Source organism: Hydra vulgaris, chromosome 08, assembly GCF_038396675.1.
Source record: "Hydra vulgaris chromosome 08, alternate assembly HydraT2T_AEP".
NCBI classification, from domain to species: domain Eukaryota; kingdom Metazoa; phylum Cnidaria; class Hydrozoa; order Anthoathecata; family Hydridae; genus Hydra; species Hydra vulgaris.
This window is the reverse complement of record NC_088927.1, coordinates 19399037-19407109: the sequence shown is the minus strand read 5'-3', so window position 1 is coordinate 19407109 and position 8073 is coordinate 19399037. Positions and strand designations below refer to the sequence as shown.

At 33.7% G+C, this 8073-nt stretch overlaps 1 pseudogene; it reads right to left on the bottom strand.

Annotated features, from left to right (window-relative positions):
- Window positions 1–592: 592 nt before the first annotated feature.
- LOC136084438 (U2 spliceosomal RNA) lies at window positions 593–760 on the bottom strand (annotated as a pseudogene).
- Window positions 761–8073: the final 7313 nt, after the last annotated feature.

The window sequence follows — 8073 nt, the reverse complement described above, 5'->3', positions numbered from 1 at the left end:
GTGTAGTACTCAGTTTCACTCACAGGCGTTTTCCTCACAACAGGCTTTGTATACACATGTCGGCTGTAGCCCAGCTGTTCAAAAACGTTGCCAATGTGAAGGTTTTTATGTTCGATAGGTAGGCCAAACACTGACACGTGAGTAACTTGGCTCGGCTCCCAATCGGGGTTTGACTGTTGAAAGATGTGATGAAGGCCGCCCACATCGAGTCCCCTCTCCAACAAGACGTTCTTCGCGGTGTCAGTCTTCATCACAATCTCCAAGACAGTGTTTCCACGAATTAATTGGACGCCTTCTAGTTCTCGTCCTAAGTTTACTGCCTCGAGGGCACTTATAACTTGATCGATGTCAACTCGTTTCCTTAATCTTGATATTAGAGTTTTTGGGAGGTTTTTTTTGTAAATTCGTTGTGTTGCTACTGTTGCGTAGGACATTTTTGAAAATTTTGGTAGGGCTTCCGCGTCCCTTCTATCTTTGGTCTTCTGTCGGTCCGGGTCAACTTCGATTTCGTCGTCGGAGCTGTATGGAGATAAAATAGATAAAATTTCGCTGCCATTTCCGGTTGCGGTTCTCTTCATTCTTTCAATAACAATTTCGGCGGTCTCTTTGATCTTTGAAACCATATCATAAAATCCAAAAGTACACAAAACTCCTAATTAAACCACTACAAAATATATTTTTCTACTTTTAAAATTGCTGTCTCGGCTAAAATCAGGAACAGATACTACACTTGATCTTAGCCATTAGGCCGAAAAGCGATCAGATAGAGCAGATACTTTTTTTTTTTTCATTGTAGTTACATATATTTCAATTAATAAATATTTACAACAGGGGACAATTTATAATGAGGGGGGAAAGATTTATTTTGATATCATCAATTTTTCCTTTATTTCTTAGACAGTATTTTTTTTATTTAATTTTTATTTATGAGAATATATAATTTTTTTTTTTTTTTTTTTAAATTATTTATTTAAAACTGTTGTGGTTATAAAAAACAAAACGAAAATCGAAAAGTCGAAAAACGAAAAAATAAATCGAAATGAAACCACAACAAGTTTTTAATAAAAATAAATAGAAAAAAATATTTCCGAGTTTAAAAAATATATGCCTGGCTATTACCCCAGGCTGTAATAAAAAATACACACACCCATCATTGCCACCGGGCTTTGCAGGACATGTTCGTGTTTTTTCCGTGAGGTTTAAAATATATAGTGCTGGCCATTAAGCCTCGCATTTATAAAATATACGCATGTCCGTCGCACCCACAGGGGCTGCAGGGGACATGCTTTTTCGTATAAAAAAAAAAAAAAATTAGTTTGTTTTTTTAAAGTATAGTTGAAAACCCTTTTTTTATAACAAGAAATTTACATTTCCGTTATTGTTTTCACTGATGGCACCGTTTATTGAAAACATTTCGTGAAATTTTTCCACATGATTTTCTCTTTCGTGTTTGTTATACATTGTTTTCCATATGGCTTTAATTTCCGCTTTTATACCCTCTACAATTCTTGCAGAGGGTATAATTTTGTTTTCTTTAACCTTCATGTTTCTTGCCCACCATAACCGTGAAGTTATTACGTGGGCAAGAGTGGTTGCAATTTTTGCGGTGTTGTCTTTCTTTGGCAAATGTTCCGTATTTGTTTAAAAGACAGCCCGAACAATGTTAAAATTTTCTTGCGGAATTAGTTTTTCATAGGTATTTTTAAAAGCCTTCCACAATGATCTAGCTTTCTTGCAATGGATAAAAGGGTGAAGTGTGTTTTCAAGTAATCCGCATGTTTTACAATTTGCGTTTCCGCGCCCTCTGTTTTTCCTCCAACTCTGTAATTTTTCCAGAGTTGGGAGTGAGTTTGTTAGTACTCTCCACAGGGTGTTTTTATTAGGGCCGTTGGCATAGGACACGAAGCTTCTCTCCCATATTTTTTTCCATGGAAGAGATTTTTGAAGTTTTGTATCCCATGCCGTTTGGATTTTCAACAAGTTTGGGTTTTCGTTTGCTTTAACGAGATGCGCGCGAAGATTTTTGGCGCTTTTAGATTTAATTTCAAAGGTTTGCTCGTTCGCTTTATTTGGTTTAATCACGTCTTTATAGTAAAAAGGAATTTTGCCTATTGATTTTGGGAAGTTGTTACTCGTGAGGAACAACCATTGTGGGCATTTGATTCGCGCGTGTTTCGCCAGATGATGCGCCAGATAGTATTTTTGGATGAAACATGACTCGTGGCAGTTTTCTTGTTCTTTAATTTTGAATAAGTGTTTTGTTAGGAGGACTAGGCATTGCATTTTAGTGTCAAGGATGCCTAGTCCTCCTTTATCAATTGGTAAATTTAAGATGTCGCTTTTGATGGGTTGCGCGTATTCGCTCTGCCAAAGGTACGCTGATATTTCTTTTTTAATCCGTTTGGCGGTGGTTTCATTAATTGGGAAGCCGTTGGCCACGAACCATACCTTGGAGAGTGCAAGAGTGTTTACATTAACACCCTTGCATCTTAAAGATATGTTCCGGTATCTAAAGCTTTTGATTTTGTTTTTAAAGCTCTCAACGGCTTTCTGCCAATTAATGCTTGCGGTAAAAGCAAGGTCAGTGTGGAAGGTTATTCCTAATACTTTGATACCTGATGCGTTGCACCAGGTTATGTTAAATAGCTTTTGATTTAACACTCTGGCCATGTTTTCATAGTGAATGTAATTGAATCCACCTAACGCCAGAGCCTTGGTTTTGTTTTTATTAATATTTGATCCCGAGGCTTCCTCGAAGTCATCTAGCGTTTTAAAAACGCATTCGATGGACTTCGGGTTCCTCAGGAAAATGGTGGTGTCATCAGCGTATTGCATGACTTTTAGTTTATTTTTTGTTCCTGGCAGAGGAATTCCGTCCACACCAGGATTGTTTCTGATGTCTAGGGCCAGCGATTCCAATGCCAGGCAGTATAGCATGAGGGAGATGGGATCGCCTTGGCGAACTCCTCTGCTGATACTGAAGGGCTTACTCAAATAGCCGTTGTTTATTATAATTGATTGGGAGTTTTTCATGGTTTGCGTTATTGCTGTTATAAAATTTTTGCCGAGGTTAAATTTTTCTAAAGTTTTAAAAAGAAAATTTCTGTCAATTTTGTCAAATGCTTTTTCCTGGTCGATTGTAATCAGTACACTATCTATGTTTTTTTCGTTAGTGTACTGTATTAGGTCTCTGACCAGGAAAAGATTGGAGAAAATATTTCTTTTCGGTACCGAGCATGTTTGCGACAGTCCGAGAATTTTATCTAGTACCTTTGACAAACCTCAATGCGAGGGCTTTTGTGATTATTTTATAATCCGCGCACAGCAGGGATATTGGTCTCCAGTTTTGCAGCGCCGTCAGATCACCCTCTTTTAAAAGGAGACTAATCAGCGCCGTCCTCTGCGACCACGACAGCTCGTTATTTACATCGAAGACATTACCGTTCATAAGATCGGTAAGTTCTTCTCCGTAAATATCCCAGCATTGTTGATAGAACTCTGCCGGGAGGCCATCTATCTCTGGTGTTTTGCCTTTGTTTAGGGACATGGCAGCGCTATAAAGCTCCTCGCTGCTAAAGGAAATGTTTAAAAAAGCATTTTGGTCGTCCGTAAGGGATGTTTTAATGTTTGCCAAAAATTTATTTTGTTTTTCCGTATTGAGATTTTTTGTTTTGTATAGGTATTTATAAAATTTTCTAATTGTTTTTAGTATTTTGACGGTGTCCGTGTGGACGGTGTCACCGTCTTTTATTTCTCTAATAATCTTTTTCTTTTGGTTGTTTTTTTCCATTTGAAAGAGAGTCTTGGAAGGTTTTTCGCCTTCCTCTGCGAGGGTTTGTTTTGTTCTTACGAACACGCCCCCGTCGCAAAGGAGTTCTTGAAGCTCTGATTTTAGTTCTTCAAGTGTTTCCAAGTCTCTCTCCTGTTTTTGATTTTCCTCGTCAATTTATTTTTGCAAATTTATTTGTTTAATTTTTAGTTGGCTTTTTTTTGCTTTTGACGCTTCTATAGCAATCGACTTTATGCGGGACTTTGTGATGTCCTACCATTGATTGCTATTAGAGTAATATAATTTTTTTGTTTTTTCTTCATCAAAATCTTTTTTTAATTTTTCTTTGAAAACGCGGTCGCTTAATAGACTAACATTCAAGTGCCAGTAGCCCGGGCCTCTCTCGTTTATTTTTTCAAGTTTAAGAGTGCAGCCGAAGGCTTTGTGGTCACTGATTTTGTTTTCTATAATCGCGCATTCGCTGTCACTTGAGGTTGTCAAAGGTACATAAATTCTGTCAATTCTACTTTTGAAACTTTGATCTAATTTTTCGTCTGTAAATTCAATTTTATTAGGGTTAATTTTCCTGTATATATTAACCAAATCGAATTTTTCGCAAAAAAAATTCAATTTGGCTTTACCTAGAGTGTTGTTATTATTGAATAGGTCACCCCCTTCCCTGTCTAGTTGTGGGTTTTCAACCATGTCGAAGTCTCCCGTAAGGATCATATAATCGGATCAACGCGCGTGTTTTCCAATTTGTTTAAAAAAATTTTTCTTATGTTGCGGATCATTGGGTCCGTACATATTAATTATTCTGATCACAAAATTTTTCAGTTTTAAATTTGTAGCAAGATTTCTCCCGTTTTCATCTTGTGTAATTTTGTTAAAAATAATTTCTTTTTTGGTTAAAATGGCCACACCGCGCTCTTTTTGGTTCCCATTATTCCAAAGATAACTTCCTTGAGTTTGGTCTTTTCATTCATTCGACCATTTCAAATGATTTTGTTCGGAACTATGCGTTTCTTGTAAGTATATTACGTCATAGTCCGAATGATTTAGAAATCGAAAAATTTTGTTTCTTTTGGTCTCAGTTTGGAGACCATTTACATTTAGCGTGAGAATTCTTACGTACATTTTTTTTAAAAAAGCAAAAAACATTTAAGTTCAAATTTAAAGTTAAAAAGAGTTTTAAAAAGACATAAATTAGGTTTTCAAACGCGCGTATATCAATAAAGTAAAGAAAAAAATCGTAAATAACAAAAAATAAATTACCCTGGTCTCTAGGTACCATCTTTTTCTTTATTAACACGCTTTGTTTTTTCCTTGTTTTCAGCTATTTTATGAGTTTTTCGTTTTTAGTTCTTACCTTTGTTTTTCTTTGTTGAAGAGGGTGTATCGCTTATTACCGTGAAGTCGTCCGAGTCATGGGTGCTCTGCATATCGTCGGGGTCTTCGTTTGTTTCTTGGGGATTCTTCGTTGGTTCTTGTGGGTTTATTTCGAGTATACTTGTTGCTGGGGTTGGTGGTGTTGGTTCAAAATTATTCGGAGGAGCTGTTGTTTGGGGAGTTTCCATTGGAGTTTTGACTTGTGGTGGTGGTGGTGACGGTGCTGCTGTGTTTTTCTTGGCTTCCGTCGAAGTAGATGGTGTTTCGGGGGGTTGCGCGTTTGGTGTTTCTTTTCGCGGTTGTTTTCTTTCTTGTCCGTTATGGAGCAGTCTTTTCTTGTACCCCATAACTTCCATGCTGGTGGGCAATGGTTTTGGCATGTTCTCCATGACTGCCACGAGAATTCCGGTGAAGTAAAGTTTTCCCTTCAGCGTACTTCTCATGACAGGTTTGGTTAAAACTAGACGATAATTCGTCTGACTTTTTTTCCCGTGAACTTCGGGAAGTCAGACGAGAAAACTTTGGTTATTTAAAAAAATTAATAATGGCGAAAAATATTTACGCTTAGCAGATTTAAAGACGGGGGTAATAAACGTTTTAAAAACCAACTATCAACTATTTTCAACAAATTATCAACAATTTTATCAAATTCGAGATACGTCAAATATATCTTGTTAACCCGTATTTTTAACTTTCAAACTAAAAAAAGACACATTATTAAAGTTTTCTCTTATTGCAGATATATAAAAATTATAATAAATTCATTTTTTTTTTCTTACTCATAAGTAGTGGCCAAATTAAGTCGGATTAACTTCAAATTTAATTTATTCAATTCAAACATTTTGTTTTGCTTTTTATATACTCATAAGTTTCGGTGAATTCTTTTATTGCAATATGGTACCCAATTTTTAATAAATGGATGATAAGTTGTTTGATTTTCAATGCAATGAATCTCAATGTTATATTGCTTTAAAAAAAAAAAAGCATACCATTAACGAAAAAAAGGTCACAACCTTCGGAGGTTTTCTTACCTCCTTCATTAAACGTGTGGATTTTATATCTTCATGATATCACACAAAAGTATTCATCCTATGATGATGAAAATTAATCTATGGGATAATAAGGGAAAAAAAACAGAGGCTGACCTAAATATAGAAAAAATCATAAATGAAAAGCTAACTTCTTCAAAAAACTATCATTGTATTTGTAAAACATGCTATACAAATGTAAAAAGAATATTGGCAAAAATACAAAAAAAATATAAATGCCATATCAAGAGGTTGTGAAATTCTTAAAGAAAACTCACAAAGAATATAGATATCTATACCAAAAGCAGAAAAAACGGATTGTAGAATATTTTCGAACTAACAAATGAAGCTTGATCAAAAAATATTTTTGAACAAACAAATTGAAGCTTGATCTTTGTATTATTATATTTTTCATCATTAAAATCATCATCTGTTTTGGAATGAAATTGACCATATGGTCTATCAAGATAGTTTTTATATTTTTCTCCTAGTTCTTTGAGAAAATACCAATAAATTGATCTCACATTAGTCATTGTTGTAGAAAAGACTAAAGTTCTTTTAGCTGAATAAGTATTCAAAAGAATATGTTGAACAACTGGGTAGAAAAATTTCTCTGGATCTCTAGAGTCAATATGTATTAGGCTGTATTTAATATTTCTTCTTTCTGGTGTAGATTATATAATAACCAAATTATGCATACAAAGATTATCAATAATAAAGTCAGCAGTACTTTTAGCTACAGTTGCTGTTGATGCCAATACTGGAATTCTTTTAGGGACAAGTGATAGCAATTCAAGAGTCTATTATAATGAGATCAAAATGCATCTGATTGTGTACTTGAACATCTATAACAATCACAGACAAATAAGGTATAAATAAAATCATGTAAATCACAAGATTTTACTTATATAATGCTATAGGTAATGTATTTATCTTTTCTTTCAATGAGTAAAATTTTATTAATTTTAATTTAATTTAATGTATTACAAGAAGTTCTGACATTAAAGTTGTAAATATCAATGTTTACTTTACATAGAAAATTTATCTATATAACAAAATCACTTACCACTTTTTCGCACAATGACTTTCATCAATTGCAACTGCAACAAGTTTCTGATTAAAGGCAGAGTCATTGACAATTGATCTATAAGTTGTTAGAATGGCTTCAGGTGAACAAAATATTACATTTGCTTCATTGTAATTTATCTAAAAAAAACAGTATACTTTTAAACAATAAACAACACTCCATAATTCAAAAAAAAATTTTACTTGAAGCATGTGTTCAAATAAAATTCAATTCAATATCAAATTCGATTCAATATCATATATCTAAATTCAATATCAGAATAATATAATATTTCATAATAAATGCTTAACACATTTAGAATTAATGAAATATAATAATGCATTTCTAATCTTCAATGCAATTTCAATCTAAATGCATTTAGCATTAAAAATTTCTCAATAAATGATTAATTATTTTCATTCACTAAAAAATATTTTACATGTTTTCTACAGAAAAATGAAATCAAAATTCCAAAATTTATGAACAATAATTCAGAAAAAAATGTACAATTTCTCAGGGTAATTTCCAAGCAAAAACTAGACCTTCTCTAGAGAAATGAAAAACTTTATTTGGTAACTAAAATAATGTATAATAATGATAATTATTACCTCTGTTTGATCATCTTCAATATTTTTCTTTGTTGATTATGCTTTATAGAAGCTACTTTGATTCCCTTTTTACTAAGTGTGTATATGTAACCTTAAATTATCTATCCCAAATCATTCTTCAGTTAAGTACGGTCATAAATCAATCACAAACCAATGCGTAAAATCTTGGAATAAATTACCTCTTCGCCTTAAATTACTTAACTCTATTACACA